The 18,291-nt window shown below is 39.0% G+C and overlaps 1 protein-coding gene across 10 annotated transcripts in view; it reads right to left on the bottom strand.

Moving 5' to 3' along the window:
- Positions 1-1,715: 1,715 nt before the first annotated feature.
- The window catches only part of ERC2 (ELKS/RAB6-interacting/CAST family member 2), a 394,125-nt gene continuing 377,549 nt past the window's right edge, over positions 1,716-18,291 (bottom strand). For all 10 annotated transcript variants that reach the window (XM_077184350.1, XM_077184349.1, XM_077184348.1 and 7 more), the window contains one exon: positions 1,716-4,720. The gene's annotated coding sequence lies outside the window, so the exon portion shown is untranslated. The remainder of the gene's footprint in view (positions 4,721-18,291) is intronic.

Below are 18,291 nucleotides of genomic sequence, written 5' to 3' on the forward strand. Positions count from 1 at the left end.
TTCATAATGGGAAATGCATTACTTACTTAGAGCTCACTTGGCTTTATGTAGAATGATTTAATACTTTGGTTATTAAAAGTTTCATGGTTTGGACAAGGAATATCAACAGGTGACACACCCTTCTTTGCCACTCTGTTCTGTACTTCCTGACAGGTTTCTGCACGGGCCAGACCCAGTGTGTGCTGGTGAGTGAGGCTCTTCCAGGAACAAATCCTGGACCTTGAGCACAGTGTGAACAACCTGGGATGCAGTAGGAGTTCAGCTTTGTCCAACTCCTGCTGGCATGGAGCTTTTGGGACTCTCAAAATGTGTCTTTATTGAGATGTTGGCTTGAAATGCAAGCTGACACAGCTTCATCCCCTGAGTGTCCCCCACTGCTTATACTTCAGCTTGCTCAAACCTGGAGCTACTCTGGCTCAAGTGAACAAACAGCCTCTCTGAGGAGGCAACCTCAAGCTCAGAAAAGCCTGATCCTTAATCAGATCCTTAATCAGGCTCTCTCAGAGCTGGAGGAGCTCTTGACTGTATGAACTCAAACTTCAACATTAGTGTGGATGCTCCTGCACCCAGAGTTGCCCTCTGGGGAGCTCCCCACCTCTGCAGCACCCACAGACACAAAAATGCTGGTCCTGCCCCTCCCCTGGGGCCCTCACAGCTGCTTTTTACAGAGGAAAGATGCTTACTGAAAACCATATTTCAGAAAATGGGCTGTAAGGGCCTTTGACAGTTTCCCCAAAGCCACTGTGGTCCCCTCCAGCTCCTCAGTAAGACACATTGGCATGTGCTGTCCTTGTCACCAGGTGGGGAAGCAGGAGCTGCCTTTAAAGTGATCAGTACTGAAAACAGAGTCAAAAATATGTCTCCAATGGGATGGGCAGCACCCTGATACAGACACCAGCAGAACACAGAACAAGCTGCACCAAATAATTGTGCAGGTCTGGAAAGAAGATAGAAGCTACTGCTAATCAATTTGTACCATTGCAGCTCAAAGCTAAGCAGGCATAAATAGAATACACAATAAATGTATATTTAGCTGTAGTTAAAAGTGAAACTTAATATCCTATGTTAGTGCATAGTAGTCTCTTACGAAAGAAAACTAATTTATAGGTAAAGAAACAGAGCTTAAAACTAAGAGACTGTGTGGTTTAAATAAGCTAAGTAAAATGCATACTTACTTACCTTTTATTCTCCTGCTGTGTGTGCCCTGAGCTGGTCCAGGGACTTCTATGAGGTAAGAAATTCCTGGTCAACAAAAGTTCCTTTTCTAAAAAAAGTGAACATAATGGAAACGGGGAACCACTTACCAGGCAGCTGAAAAAGGAGCTGACTGTGCAGAGAATTTCACACCTTATGGCTTTTGGTCAGTAAAGCACATAAACAAAATGTAATTTTCTATGCAATTACACAGGGTCACACAAGAATATTATGTTTTAGAAACCCACTCAAAAGCATATTGCTCTGTAAGAGCCCCATCCAGAAAATGGTTCCTCACTTTAGTAAAGTTGCTCATAAGCATTTCTGGGAGTGGGGCCTACGAGACATTTTCCTTTTTATGCTTTCTTAAACAGTTTATGTGATAGTAACAACAGGAAGATAAATTACTTTGAATGGTAGCAATTAGAGAAATAAGGAGTGTGATAGATTTACCATGTGGAAAACATCTCTCACACGTTTTCCTACAGTCATTAAACCTGCTTTTAATGACACAACACTGATTTCAGAAAGAAACAAAGTTTATTTGATGAAAATAAACAAGCTGATCAACACTAAATACTTCCCATACACATGATAACAATGTTATGAACTCTAAATACCTTGGTACTTTACACTTCTACAAGACATTAAATTACAATGACTGTCTAATACATGCCCACTGGTAATTTCTAGGAATTCCTTAGTTTCATATCAATGTCCTTAACCATATATCAATATCACAATCCAGAACATGCCACTCACTTGAAAAAATTATTACAAGAAGCACTATCAAATGAGGATCTAAGGTAAATAGGGGATACTGACCCATTGCTGCAGAACATCACATTCAAACGTCACCCTACACACACAAAAGAAACATTGCGGATATAGTTTGTGTCAACACATCTGAGGTCTTTTCATAAACACTGTTTAAAAAGGAAATTGAAACCCACTTTCAAATGAAAGTCAATGTGCAGGTACGTGCATACTGGATACACAAAATTCATTAAATACAAAATTCATACTGTACATTTAAATGAAAGAAAGAATGTGCAGTATAAGACTGATCTCACATTAAAATAATAACCATTATCTTAAATGTTAAGCAAAAGTTGGTTTGCTTCATTACACTCAGAGGAGGGGGGGAAAAAAATCTACCAAACATTGCTCAAATAAAATATTTTCCAACATCACAGTGTTTATTGTAAACCCCGAGATTCTATTTTAGGATATGAAAAGATTTTCTCCAAACATCATAGAATATCACATGAAATGAAAAGAAGGAGGGAAAAAAACCAACAAAAACAAAGCAAGAAGAAAAAAATCAATGTTAGACAAAATTTTCCTCTTTAGGGGCTAACTTTTAGGCCCTGATAAAAGTTTAGATCAATACTCATACCAACATGAGTGGAGCAAAAATGCCCCTAAAATAATATCTGTGACAAAATTGGCACATACATATAAATATCTAACTATACAGCTTTGTATCTGTGACCCTATTTCCCCCTAGTTTATATCCTACTTCAAGTATTCGGTTGCAGAGTTAAGGTAAAGACCTGATTGTAAGAGACACAGACGATTGTCCCCTACTGCGACAACAAATCTGTCATCAGAAACCTGTTTTGTTGTCTGAGTTTCCAAGTGCAACATTTGTCATATGTGCTAAATATACTCCCAAAAGCTTTGCTGTTTCAAAAACAAAGATCTAAAATGCCATTGATAGTTAAAGGACAAACTTTTTAAACATGAATGAAATTGGGATTATCTACGCTATGCTAATTCCATACATTTTATTCTATTTACTGAAGACAGTCACATCCAGCAGGACTCCTGCTCAAATAAATTGCTCCTTGATTGCACCGAGAATCATGGTACAAATAAATAAAATATCATTTCTAGACAATAATTTTCAGGGGATTACTATGTATGGCTCATGTAGGATGTTTAGGGTTAATCGCACCAGAGGTTCAAAAAATAATTTTTCTAAATTCAGTGCAAGACTTTAGGAGTATCCATTTAGATTTCTTTTTTTTTCTTTTTTTTTCTTTTTTTTTTTTTTAACAGCAGCAAAGAAAAACTACTAAGGATTAAGGCCACCCATGCTTAAATTTATTGTTTGTCCTTTAAAAATGCAGATATTCTATTTCCACTGCCATCAGCATGGAAGCATTTCTTCCATGGACAAAAAGATGCCTCAACAAAACAGCCAAACATTTGCACATGTTTGCCAGACTGACTGAAAATGTTTGTGGAGTCAGAAGGAACCTCTCCTTGAGAAGTGGTAGAGATCTGACTGTCAGTTAAGAGTCTCTCACTGAATGGAACGATTTCACATTTCTATTTTTCCTTGCATGTGCTTTAAATTTATTTTACTAGACGCATTTTGTTGACACAAACAGCCTTCAAGTGCTGTTTGTTCATTGGTATTTTCTTGAACATCTAAGATTCATTGGGGTCTGTGTTGGAGACTGTTTTTCAATGCAGAGAACAATAACAAACAGTTCCACATTTACAGGAGACCTAGTGCATATACTGTATTCACAGCAATCTTATCTTAATTTTTGTTTTTGTTTGTTTCTTTAAGAGTCCCAGCTTTTATTGTTGAAAACATGTATGCATTTGGATGGTAAAAGGTTGATACATCCTTGTGTACATGTCCATATATACACACACATATGTATTTATATACACTTCAAGCTTTTACCATCCAGGAATAGATACATCTTGTATATAATCATATATTTATGTTCAAATTAGATGTCCTATGCATTGTCAGAGACACACACCATATTTTCATAAAACTAAGCTTTGTCATCAGTTATTAGTACCAAAAATTGATTTCATTTCCAACCTGGCCCAGAGCTTAATACCAGTTATAGTATCAATATTTGGTTTTGGTTTGTTTTTAATTTATGTTATTTTATCAGTAGAGAAAAGAAAACAGAGGAGGGTAAAGGCTTGTTTTTATTTTTTGGAAAAGCCTGTATCTAACTGGGGGTAAAGTTAATGCCAACACCCTTATATAGCATTTTACTAATACCTCTTTGATAATCTAGTGCAATAGAAGTGATACTTTAGAATAGACTAGGTAAAATCAGCAAATGCAGATGCCACATCTAGGGAATCTGAATTACCTATTAAAATCAATATTAATTTACCAAAACTTTGCTAAATAACCTGTTTAACTGAACTTCATGAAACAACTATATTCTGAACAGATGGTTTCTTTGTAAAAACAGTAACTCACAAGACCCATTAAAGACAGAAATGAAGCTGTTATAATTTCTGCTTGAGTCTCCTTCATTACTTTCCAAAGTATCTAATTTCACAATAGACTACAAGAAATAATGGAGAAAATGCTAATTAATGCAGCATTTCATTAGATATCAACCTTAACATTCATTTTCTGCATCTGTGATCTTCTCCAGGATATCATGGTCATGTTTGGAGATCCAATGCAATAGATTATCATTGTTACCTTCCAGTGCTACAGTTTTTTCTTCCTTTTTCACTAGTCCTCTGACAACTGTAACAAGGGAAAAAAAATTCCAATTAACAACATGACTGAAGCATCCACAGCATCCTGGTTCTCATCTAATCAAGATTCTCATACGTATGAGTGGAGATAATGCTTTTCTAGGGACTGAGGATTAAGTAAGGCATTTAAATTCAATTTGAACCCACTTATGTTCATAGGGTGGCAATTAGTTTTATTGCTAATTTGTATGACACGCCTCCCCCTACATGGGAAATATTTTAAATTCCTAAGATGTCAAATTTTGTTGTGCTTGTGATTCTGTAAAGAGTGAGTTTTATGATCTTGTCTATAAGCACAGTAGCTTTGAAAGGGAAATGCTATTAATAAAATAAAATATTTTTCTGTGGGAACCATTGGTTTATTTCCACCCAGTTCCATGGCAGGTGGGAATGTGCAGCACCTCTACCAGCCTTCCAAAACTGAAGCACCATTTTCCTGTCATATTTTAAGCACTTTGAACTCACTTTAATTTGCAGAACAGCGGAGAAAGGTTTTATGGACCCAAGAAGCTCAGAGTTGCAGAAGTTAGAACACACAGCAATGTGTTAGGAGGTTTTCAGCCACACACCCACTAATCACAGGTGCCCTGCCTGGCTTGGCTGGCCCTGCTGAAACCCAGGGGACTGCAAGAGGGAGCTGCTGTCAGCACAGCTCAGCCAGTGGGAAGAATCTTCCTGCCTTCCACCAGCTTTGGATGAGACTCTGGCTGACTGGGACTACAGAGAGAGGCCTCAGTGATTTCTGTTGGTACTTTAGCTGTGCTGCAAGCAAACAGCAGGGTATGCTTGAGCAGAGAGCAGTGAATTGGTCTTATTCACATTATCTGTATATCAGATGAGTGGGAGGAATCAGATTATTCCTTTAGAGGGCAGTTGTTCATTTTTTCACCGACTTTGTTCCTAGAAAATTTGAAAGCATTATGCAGGGGATTCTCCATTACTGCCATTCCATTTATGTAACCCTAAAAGTTTCCAAAACATCCCATTTTTCAAAAAATAATTTGCCATACAATGCTTAGGGGTTTGTATACAGCTGAAAAGTTGGGGTTTTTTTTAAATAGAACTATTTGATTAAATTTCCCTTTTAAAAATTCAGAATCTAATATTTATCAGAAAAAATATTCTGTGAGTAAAGTGAAACACTGTTTACAGAATAAATTACCGTATTATTCTAAATCCCTATTTTCAACTTCACATCTTGCTGGAAAGCACACATAACAGTTTATGTCATACAAATGTAGATGAATTTTACTTCTGCAGTGAGGAGTTGGTACAATTCTTTTGGTCAGAACACTCAGGGATTAATCCAAAGCCCACTGAAACATGGAAAGGTTCCCACCGATTTTAACAAGTTTTGGATCTGGCCCTTGAACAGTCTAAAAATGACTTCTGCAGAGCTGGAAAGCCAGGGAGTTCCTAAAGTAGATCATGTTACTAGTTCTGGCACATAAAATCGTTGCAAACTTTTTATGAAAACTGTAAGTCAGCGTATGCATTACGTTGGTGAACTGTGCATAGCTCCCATTCTTTTGTGTGCTGAGAATTTCTTAATCATCATTCAAAGAGATACTGGGGCAGAGGAAGCACACCTGTAAATGAATGAGGAGAGCACATTCCAGAAACTGCAGCACAATAATGTCTAGGTTTTTAAAACTACAATGTAATCACAGCAAATCTTTAATGTAGTTGCTATTTTCCAAGCTGAAATTCCTCTGCAATTAACACTTTTATGCTTGGAAAAAATAAGAACCCAGAATAAAGTGTCCAATCTGAGGAACAGCAGCAAAGCACAAAATGCACTCCCTCTCCAGCCTTCTCCTCAGATTTTCATTGGGGTTTTACTGCAGAATGAAAGCCCCCAAATAAACCTCACCCACTTAATCAATCCATCCATTCATCAGGAAACCATATATGTATTGGAAGTGTAACAAAAACTTGTTGGCCACAGGTAGGAAATGCAAAGTATTTCTCAAGTAAGTCAAATAAATATATAAAAGGATATTGCTGTCAAATACCAACTGAGGTTGAGTAAATTAAATTTATATTTGTTTCTTCAATGCTGCACTTGGTAAAAGTCACTGAACCTCTAAAACAGAAATAAAGTTTGGTAACATGCATTGGGCCTGAATTCAGCAGTGCTCCAGCTGAAATTAATGTCATATGAGTTTGGCACCTCTGTCAGTCCATTAGATACTGGTCAATGAAAACAGCAGAAGGATGTGAAGATATAAAAGTGTAGTAGCCCACAAATATTTGTTCAGATTGTTTTTCCTTTGGATAAAGACACCTGCCTGATTAGTACTTTTTACCTCCAATCCTTTCCTCTCAGCAGTGATTTGCAGAAACAAGCTGGAGAGGGTGGGTAAACACAAAGGGGTTAAAGGGGAAACTGTTTAATAACAGTAGTAAAATGCAGGCTATTTTTGACATCTGGGTTAATGTCCATTATGCTCCATATGCTTTCCAAATGTTTGCAACAAGCACCCAGATACAAAAACAGATACCCATTCACATAGGCTTAAATTGCCCTCTCCTAACCTGTTACACATGGTACCTACATAAAAGGCCAACAACTGATATGGTAATTAGTGAGTAAGAAAGAGAGGGAATAGATACTTTATTGCAGGGAACTGGTATCTGACCAAATGTTAGCAGAGAAGGATATCATTAATGAAAACCTGTGAGGGCTATTTCTGTTCCCTAATCTACGACAAGGCCTCTGCACTATAATGTGACATCCTTGAAAAAGCTGTCAGGATGAATTCCTCAGTTTCCTTCTCCAGACTCATTCATCATTACTGCAATCAGAGTACCAACAAATGATGGGAAATTATTTCATTTTCTGGAAACAAATAATGAGACTGGAATAAGGCTATAACTCATAAAGTCTTTCTCAAGTGATGTCCTGGAATTTGCCTATGCCTCTTGCAACAACATCATGTAAATTATAGGAGGGAGAAAAAAAAAGCATTCTCAATTTTTACCTTTGTGCAAAACCATGAAAAGAATGACTCTATTAATTAAGAAAAAGCCCTGACACTCTAAATTCTGCCCCTGCTGCCAGTCTATTATGGGACTAAGGAAAAAGTAATATCATTTTTCTGTGCTTAACTTGCTCTCTGCTACAGCAGGCACAACATCAGGCTCCTCACAGGAATTTGCAAGGCTTAATGTTTGTAATGCGCCTAAAAAGTCTTGGATGAGTGCTAAGTATTATTATTTTTCAGTTCCTGCATTTGATTAAAACTGAAATAACACAGTAAAAATTAAATTAATATATTAAGTTACAAGTAAAGAGCAAGCATGTGGTTTGTGGAGCTACTTGTAACACTTTTAATACGAACATGTATTACAGAGTAGGTGATTCCCAAGGTCTGTACTGACATGTACCATGTGGGCATAACTTAACAACTGAAAAACCCCCCAGAAGTTTGATTCAGCCAAAAATCTGTTCGTGGCTTCTGTGTGAGCTCAGAGCTGGGGCCAGGGGGAGCCCTGTGGGCTGCTTTCCCTGCCCCTGAAGTGCAGTTGCAAACACAATCACAGCCCAGATATTTGCCACTCAGCACAAGCAACAAAACTGGGTAGCACAGATCTGCTGCAGGGCTCGCCGCTGCAGAGGTCCCTTAACACAGGATGTGACAATGGCACGACGTGAGCTGTTTGAACCTCCCTGTCACTACAGCCCAGCAATAAATGCTGGTTTTGCTACTTCCTCCTGGCCTAACTCTTGAGGAGAGAAAGAAAACCCACCTCTCACTTTCTAAAGAATACAGTAACCTGTTAAAGCCTGTTATATCGACATGGAAATCTCTAGTGAGGAGGGCCAAGAAGAAAAATAATTAAGGCATAAATTTGTATCCAATCTACGTAGAAAATTTTCAATGCTGAGATGCCAAAGACACCTAAGACACTTGTTGAGCAGAGTGAAAAGGTAAAATCTAGTTTAAATTTATAGCATTCCTTCAGTGTCCCTCTAGGAGTTTGGCTTTTTGCCAGTGTTCCTTGTTAAAAATTTGTTAAACGTGTTTGGCATTAATGCAAACACAAAGTGCTCATTTGTTACAAATTCTATTGGAATGCATTCATTTAAGGCAATGAAGTAGTTACCAGAAAAGAAAAAATGTTCATTAAGTACATTTTAAAAATACAATGATGTATGCGGTGCATAACTATGGCGCCCCAGTGGCTATATAAATATCTGACAGAATAACCACAAGTTGTGTTTGGTTTGAAATTGGAATCTCTTAAACAGAACCGATAGAACAAAAACTGGTTTTGTTTGTTGTCAAAACTGATGTTAGTCTTTCTTGTTTAGATCTAGTTATAATAACCAAAGTTTTGCCATACAATTATTTTTTTTTGCATCTCAAATCAATAAAGCCCACAAGTTAAAGTAATGCTCAAGGAAGTTCCTTGATTCTAAAGGTAAGTGCAGCACTGCACATTATCTGGAGAACACTGGACACAGAAAGTAAACACCCTGCTTGGAGGAGAACAAATTTTAGTCATTCTTAAAAACTCCACTTGAGGAAATGTTACCTGGGAGATCTGCAACTGTCTGACAACATTCAGGTTCACCTCAGCCAAAGGTGCTCTACATCTTTCCGAAAATAAAGAGCTCAGACCTAGTTAACAACATCCCAATACCAAATCCCTCTTTTATAATAATGTGAGATATCCCTGGTAATGATAACTCTTGATATTGAATAAGCAACTCTGAGGTCTGTTTCTTAGATGTTAGAAAATATCATCTTAGCTACACTGTAAAACTAAAACCATTTTTCTCTTTAGTTTTTCAGCTACTTACAAAAAAGTTTAAAAATGATAAACACATAAGTAGAACATATTCAAAAGAAAGATCCAGAAACTGTGTGATTTAATTAAATATTGAAGGATTCACAAAAAAACATCAGCATAAAAAGTTATTTATAAAGACAGAATTAACTTTGCTTCAATTCTGGCAAAGAAATTATTTATCCCATTTGTTGCTATTTATGTTTTAAATTCATTACCCAGTAAACTTCAGAAGGATCTGCAGCTGGTGGTAGAATCACTGCACGAATGTGATGAACTTTCCATATTGCTATAATGCCAGAATTGTTAATCTTAGTTAGGGATAAAAGCAGATACCATTGGGATGAATAAAATCAAATGGATTCAAGCCCTCTAGACAGTAAGAGTCCTTGAAAACTACTGTACAATTATATCATAAAATTAGATGAAGTTTATGAACCTTGAGACTATTTGGACAAGGATGCCTTCTCTACTGGGAATGTTTATAAATCAATATTAGACAAGTGCTATATGAGTTAAAAGACAGCTATTTCTTCTTAGAACCTTTTTCTTTTCATAAAACAAGTCCAGTCCAAATCAAAACTCTTCAGAAATAAGAGAAAACTCAATACATATCCTTCAATCTGTCACTTGGACACTGAATTAAAAAGGGGGAGTGTTAAGGATGGCTTCAGAGCAGGACTTTTCAAGGGGCTGAGCTGGAGTGAAGATGATGGAAGAGTTTCCATCGATTCCAGGAGACCCCGCAGCCGCCCAGGGAGGCGGCCGGAATTCAGCAGCGCGGGGCACCGGGCGCTTTGTCAAGACGTTTATGACTTCCTAAAGATAGAGCACATTAAGATCATTGTTACTTTTTGTTGTTGTTGTTATTTAAATCGAATTGAAGTGACAAGAAAAGAAGAATTCTTGGGTTTAAGTGCCTCAAACAGCGACGCTCCCATCGTGCTCCTGAAAGCGATCGATAGCAGGGATCACTCTACGAAATTGGAAGGTGCCTTTTCCATCGTGGCTGATGTGGAATGCCATTTATTCTCCTGCGCGGGATTAATTAGGGGCCTTTCTTTGGGTTTTTTTGAAGATCAAGGTTTCGCGCTCGCTGCTGCCTAATAACACGGTGTGCCTGCCCGCCACCTGGCCCGGCGCGGCTCGCCCGGCTCCGGCGGCGGCACCGCCTCGGGCCACGGCAAGTGCGGGCAGGAAACGCCGCCACGGCCGCGCTTAACCCGCGCTCTGCCGGCCCCGAGCCGGCCCCGCGACCGAGCGGCGACAGTGGTGCCGCCCGGAGCCAGGCCATGCCCCGGCGGGGGGACAGAGCTGCCCCGGGGCCGCGCCCCGCTCGGGGCCGCGCTCGGAGCGCGCTCCGCGGCCAACCCGCGCAGCGCCGGGAGCCCCGAGCGCGCACAGCGCCCGCGCCTGCAGCCTGGGAAAAGAAGTGGTTAAATAAACGCTGTGTCAAGCCCCCAATCTAATAAGTCATCTTATTAGGAAGTTGTGATGCCCTGTTTGCCCTCGCCTGTGGCTTGTCTGCTCCACTGAAAGGTCTCCTGCTGGGACCTTTGTGGCATTATACGAGGTAGAGAGGGCTGCTGCAATATATGAGCCTTGGTTTGGAGCAGCCAAAACAGCAGGAGAACTAAGCTGCAAAGAATTAAACATGTAACAACTTTGTAAAAGCACAGACAGTGATTGAGGTTGGCCCTTTTGCTGTTGACACATTCTGGCCCCTGTAGGTTGTGGTCACTAAGCCCATTAGAGCTGCAGTGTGGCAACATCTAGTTCAGCAAGTTCAATGTGTTTCTGGTTTATTTCTAAATACTGGATGCAAGCTGGCAGCGATAGGAGAGTGGAATATGGCACCAGAAATATGTCATAAACACAGTCGTCATTGTCAGGGATGTGAAATTACTTTTCAAACTATTTATTTTTGGCAGATGGAGGGCGGGTGTATTTTTGCACTTTGTTAACTGAAATTTAATTGCAACTTGCTGCATGTTTTGTTTAATCAAGAAAAAAAAAAAAAGAGACAGGAAACCTCAAGATACTGTTTTCTCTTAAGAGAGAAATTTTCTCTTACTGTTTTCTCTTAAAAGAGAAAATTTTCACTGGAGAGAGAAATCTTTGTTGCTAGAAATTCACTGCAAAGTAAAACCAGAAAAAAACAAACCAAATAAAATCTCAGCTTGGTTAAGTTTCACTTATGAGCATCCACTTATTTAAATAACTACTCCCCATTGTACTTTCCTTTCCATTTTTTAAAGATAAAATATACATTTAACTCAGATTTTAAAAATTAGGTTGTGAAATGGACAAGAAAGATTAATTAAATTAATGAAAGGAGGTATTACAGACATAATGAGGGGTAGATTTAAGTTCTAAACCCTAATATGCAGAATAGAATGCACCTTCCCATCTGCTTGTGGACCACACTTTTTCAGGGAACACTGCAAGGTTTCTGCTGCACATTGATGAGGATGCTCGTGGTCCCTCAGCTCTGAGGGCTCTGTTTGCCTCTCCAAACTGTGTTGTGGTCCCAGGTTTTAGGAGTCCCTGCAGATTCATCTCTGCCAAGAGCTACCAGCCTGTGGATAGGGAGCAAAGGATGAGTTGGGCTGAACACTCGTGCATGTGAAACATTTGTCTGTCCCTGGAGCCTGTTAGTGCTGCCCCTGCCCTCCTCCCCAGATGAGGCAAAGCTCATGTAAGAGGTGAAATGTGAAGAGAGGGATAAAAACAGGTCACAGCTGAAGGAGGAGGGGAGGGTTTGGCAATCTTCTGTTCTTTGTGTCTGCAGCACAGGCATTTCCCTGGTGCTGTCCCTGTTTTCTCCAGGGGCTTTTGCTCAGGTGTGGTCGCCCTTTGGGTGCCCCCAGCTCTGGCAGCACAGCTGAGCTCCAGCTTCTGCTGAGCCACAGAAATGACTGCCACTCCTTTTGGAGGGATGAAAATTATGTCAGGGGCAAAGCACATTCTTTCTTTGGCCACCAGTAATGAAGGAGCACTTCTTTTCTGTTCTTAAGAGTTTGCCTGAGCCAAACAAGGTCAGAGCTGTGGCTTTTCTCTGGATAAGGGAAATTTCTAGAATTTGTAGGAGGTGGGGTTTTTTTTCTGCCATCTTTTGAGATTTGCTGATAATTTGTGACTAGAAGGAAATTCTTAAAATCTCATACATATTTGTCTGGTTGTAGGGAGTATGATTGGGTTTTTACTTCATGCATCCTACCAGAGTCAGTCAATATTTAATAGCTAAAATTGGCTGGCTGTTGTGCTTGGATAACTCTAGTTACTGTGGCTGCTACCACACTGTTGTTAGAAGCATATTGGTTACTAGAATTTGTACCAGAGTAAATACTAACAAATTTGGTGGTTGTGGAGAGGAAGTTTAATCCAAAAGCATCCCAGCCAGTGAGGAGGCACACAAGGGCTGTACTCCTTCTTTTGATGCACCCAAAGGCTGGATGGAGTTGGGCAGAAGTGGTGAGGGCTGAGTGCAGTTTTGAGGTGTTTTCTGTGTGTACCTATTTCTGCCTTTAGGAAAGGGGTGGATCCTTGGCCAGGCCTGAAAAGTCTTCTTAGAAATGCTGGACATAAGCGTGGTGTCCTTCAGGCACATGACCAGTAGGTTATTGAAAGTTTGCTGGGGTTATTTTTTCCTTAACCAAGCAATAACAAGAAATTAAATAAAGATGCATTTCATGGCTTATACTTGCTTTCCCAATCACCTCACATTTCTCATCTTCTAAAGCTGAGAATAAACTTAAGAGCTTCAGGGTATTGCTGTGAATATCCTGGATCTGAATATCTGTACCAACAGCTGTATGTCCCACCTATACTTCATAATTTGGATAAACCATTAACATTCCATTTCCTTAGTTTGTTCTGCTAGTTAGTAACCCAATACTCACTGAAGTTATCCTATCAGGTATATCTAAATACTGATTGTTCTGTGGAAAGCGTTGTGAGGTATGCTTATTGTATTAATAATAACTATATAAAAGAAATCAATATGTCAATATAGTCAGAGTTCTATTGTACACAAAAAGTCTGTTTTACAGAACATGAAATATACTCACCTTCTTCCCCTCCAAAGGGTCCTAAATATATATTTTTTATTTTGCATAGCTCATGATACAAAACTGCTGATACAAATGGTGCCTGATAGTACAGTTGCATCTTTTAATGTTAAGAAGAAAGAGATACAACTAAGGCAAGTGTTAGTAGGTTTGGTCTGTTTGAAGACCAATGCTGGATCCATTTAAACTCCTTCAAATTGCTAAAGCATTACAATGACTGTGTGTGGCACTGGGAACAGGACCATACATGCTCAACAGCTACTTATTTTTTAAATACCCATCCAAGTAACACGCAGCATTTTGAAATCTAACTTGTGTGGTCTAATTATGCAATAATTTTTATAATTTAGGCCCCAATATTATGAGCTTCTCCACAATTATGGCTCTGCCCACGCATTTCTCAGTGCATGATAGGGAAGACATAGGGGCCAGCTCTGTTAAACATACAAACATATGCTTCAATTTTTAAATTTTTACTCTATGTGAGACTTAAAAATGCACTTAATATTAAGAAAAGGCTTAAGGTCCTGAAGGGGACCTTAGTGTCTTTCATTCAATTAAAGGCATACATATATAATTCCATGCAGACTGAGGACCCACATTTATCAGCATTCCAATGATAATGAGCATCACATAAAGGGAAATGATAAAATAGCAGTAAGGAAAAATTTGCTCCCTCCCAATCTTCAAACACCACCTTTATAATCACTGTACACTCAAAAACATATATGTGTGCAAGAGTTGGAGAGATCAGAAGCTTAGACTGCAAGATTTCCAAAGATACTCAAACCATCCATGCAAGTGTCAAATGACAGGTAAACTTGTACAACTAAAAATATGAACTTCATTATGAAATCATATAAAACTACAATGGTGACATTTGCTACTTGATGCTATTATAAAAAAAAATTATGTATTGCAATTAAACTGTTTAGCAAAACAAGACAAGGAAATTAATGAGCAAGAATAATCACCACAATCCATTGCTAAATACAATTTACACTGAGCAGTATTTTTTTCCAGACAACACCTATTTCTCTATGCCCATTTTCTTTCTCCTCTCAATCTCCCATTCCAGACCTTGTCTGAACTTCTCTATTTTTCTACTTGCTTAAACTTGATTTCTCCCTACTTTTTCTATTCCATTCTCTGCAGCAGAGCTCTTTCTGCCCTGTCACCAACCTCTGCCCAACTCTCTGCTGAGAGGTGGCACTGGACAACAGCTGGAAATGGTGTGACAGCACCACCCTCTATTTTCCCTGCAGTTCTTGCAGAGCAAGATAAAACATGACAAGAGTAGTTCATAAAAAGCAGGTTTGAGGACAGTAATTTGCTAATTAGAAACAGAAGATACTCTTGATGTGCATGCACAATTGTGTCAACCCCACTGAGGTAAAGGTAAAGCCCAGAGTGGAACTTAATTAATGGAAACAACTTGGAAAATAAGAACCATGATGGCAATGCATAAATTGTTCATTCCTCCATTAATTTTAGGGAGAGCAACAACTAAACAGATACTTATAAAAAAACTCTTCACACTAAAACAACTAGAAGAAAGACAAAATAGTTTTAGGGCTACTTTCCAAAAACTTTGTTCTTACCAACTCTCTAATTCAAGAGTGTAAAACCATATTTGACAGCATATCCTAATTTCTCATTAAACACTCTAAATGCAAACAAAATTATCTAACCCATTTAATTCTAATTTTCTGGATTTTTCTTTTCTTACACTTGCATATCCTGCCTCAATTTCTATAGGAACTTCAAGATATAATATATAGGTCACCACTTCCAGGTACACCTCTACATTCATATTTTTAAAGTCTGTAAATGAGACACAGTGGCCTGCAGAAAAAGCACAGCTGGATCATTATTTCATATCTGAATGCAGCATGTTGTATTATGAAAATGTGAGGATTAAGTCAAAGAATGCAGTTTCACTGCATTTTTTATGAGGAAATCTTGTTTTTACAAACATTTCCAGAGATCAAGCTAACTTTTTATTAATTTATCTAAGCTACTCGTTCTTTTGAACAAGTGAACAAGTGTTGGTTTTTTTTTTTTAGACTATACCTCAACTGTAATTTATCAATTCTTTTATCATCACAAGTCACTGTTTAATCCAGGAATAGCTTTTTAGCAGAGCTCAATGGTTAATCCTGCAAAAAACAAAACAAAGAAAAAACAAAACCCAAAAAAACCCAGTAATTTCTCATTCAAGTCACAAGTTCACAAACAGGGGATGTGAAAAAGGAGCAGAGGAGGAAGAGGGTCACCTGTGTCCTTTGCAGGTTTTTTTTTTCCAATAGAATATTTGGGGATATTTCATTTCATTAAATGAAATCTTACTTTGAATTCCCCAAGGTATGCACCTCCCATCATCAGGCATTATCACAGTAATGACCAGAAAATATTTTATAGGCTCATTGTAGAAAATGCAGTTTGTTCCAGCAATAATTTCTAATTTATCTGCCTTCCAAATTTCCAAGTGTGGGTCAGGAACAGTTCACACCTTCCAGTGTCCCTGTGCAGAAGGAAAGGGAATGAACCCTCCAGGCTCCCTGCAATGCAGGTGGCCCTGGGAGCTCAGGGCTCCTGCCAAACCCAGAACATGGCATTTAATGGTCCTCAGGAGGCCAATACCATCCAAAAACCACTTAGCACAGCTCCAGTTTCATTCATCCTCGTGGTCTCTGCAGCTGGCATGGCAAGCCTGGCCAACAGCTCCCTGATACCCAAGTCAGCATTGCTTGTGTTCTATCCAGAGCCAATGCCAGCCTGTTGCACCCAGTGTCCATATTGCAGGAAAATTTACCACTCAATTCATCTTCACCCCCTTTGGATTATTAATGATTTTACAGATTTATAATTTTTCTATTTCTTTCCCAAACTGAGTATTTGTATTGCAATAGTTTCTCTTTACATAGAAACAATTTTAAATCGCCTTTTTAAAATTTTTTTTTGCCTTTATTGTGCTCACTGCTCTTTCTCAGTGGCTTATCAAAAATGGGTAGAATAGCAAAGATGTGGGCAAGCCTTGAACAGGTAGAGGGGTTAAAATGGCTCTGTGTTTAAGTGACTTTTTCTTTTCTAACTATTTATTACATTGTTTTCCTTTCTTATTACTGCTGCAAATAAAGGTAAGCTTTTAGAGGACTGTGCACAGGAATTCCAACATCCCATCCTGAAGAGTAATTGCTAATATTATATTCTGATAATTACTATACAGTCTTGGGATTGCTTTTCTTCCATATGGTTCATTTTACATTTATCTAAAGGTAATTACATCTACCCAGTCCCTCAAGTCACTGCAACCTAGATTTTGCATTTTCAGAATTCCTTTAGTCCTGCAGAACAACAAAATAGATTTCAAAGCCATTTTGTGGGAAATTCCCATTAAATATATCTGGTTTCTCAAAAGAATGAGCTGAAACCTGCAGGGCAGCTGGGATGGAGGGAAGGCAACAGACACAGCTCCACTCTGTGCATAATTCAACAAAGTGCCAAGCCATGCTTGTGGAATCCTTTGCTGTGCTGGTGCTGCTGGCTGACACAGTGTCAGCATTTTTCAGCATTACACCACCATCAGCCTGCACTGGGACCCTTTAAAACAGCTGAAATAAAAGAACTCTTTCTGCATATTTATGCCATCCTGCTTTGAGCACTTCCTGTTGGCCCCAGTAAATCTCTGCTAAATTTCAATCGACTCTCGTGGTGTTCCAGCTGTTAGATAAACTTCCAAGGGTATTTTTGTGACAGGTACAAACCTAGACAGGAAATCTCAAGAAGAAATCCTAAATTAATTATATGTCAACATTCAAGCCACAAGAAGGAGCAATTGTCATAAATTTTGGGAAGTTAGAATCCAATTTTAGGTGTAAGTGCAAAAAAGTTCACTGACTCATTTGTGATTCAGTGCCAATAAAATAATATATTTTATATTCACTTTTACTAAACGTAGAAGGGAAGCTAAGAACAGTGAGCTGTATATTTAAATAACATAAAAAAATTCAGATGCAAACTAATAACAAATTGTAGATCGACAATTTATAATTCAGAATTTCTTAATCTTATCCCACCTTTTTGAAAACATATACTACATATAAACTAATTCTGTATTAAATAAAAACATCTTCACTACCTAAAAACCTGATAATGGTACCAAGAACATCTTTCTGCAATTCCCAACAGCACAGACTGCATCTCTCTTCTCTCTTCCAAACATTTTGGTTTTGTAAATGATGGGAAGGACAAGTAAGGAAGGGGTTGAGAGAGCAGAGGGTGCTCTAACAGTGCTAATCCAGAGCATTGCCCATGTTTCCTGGACTTTAGCATTGCTATGGAATTCCTGAGAGCTTTTCCCATCCCTCTGCAATGTGTCCCTGGAGAACCTCAGTGGTGTCTGGGGCACACATGGGTGAGGGAGCTCAGCAGCAGCACGGGCAGCGAAGCTGGCAGAGCTCCCACATCCACATCCAATATCCCAAACATTTTCCTGCAATGCCCTTGGGGTCCTTAACCCTTGCTGTGCTTTGCAGACGTGCTGCCCTAGCAGCAGTGTGGGTTCCTCTCCAGGTCCACCCCTGTTGCAGCCAGGGCAGAGCTCCCAACCCCAAGCAGCTGAAAAAGCCAAAAGCTGTGCACTGAGTCAGCTGCTCCAAAGCGACCTTGTGCTTGAACCTGGCAGGGGGCC

Source organism: Agelaius phoeniceus, chromosome 11 (genome assembly GCF_051311805.1).
Source record: "Agelaius phoeniceus isolate bAgePho1 chromosome 11, bAgePho1.hap1, whole genome shotgun sequence".
In the NCBI taxonomy this organism is placed as follows: Eukaryota; Metazoa; Chordata; class Aves; order Passeriformes; family Icteridae; genus Agelaius; species Agelaius phoeniceus.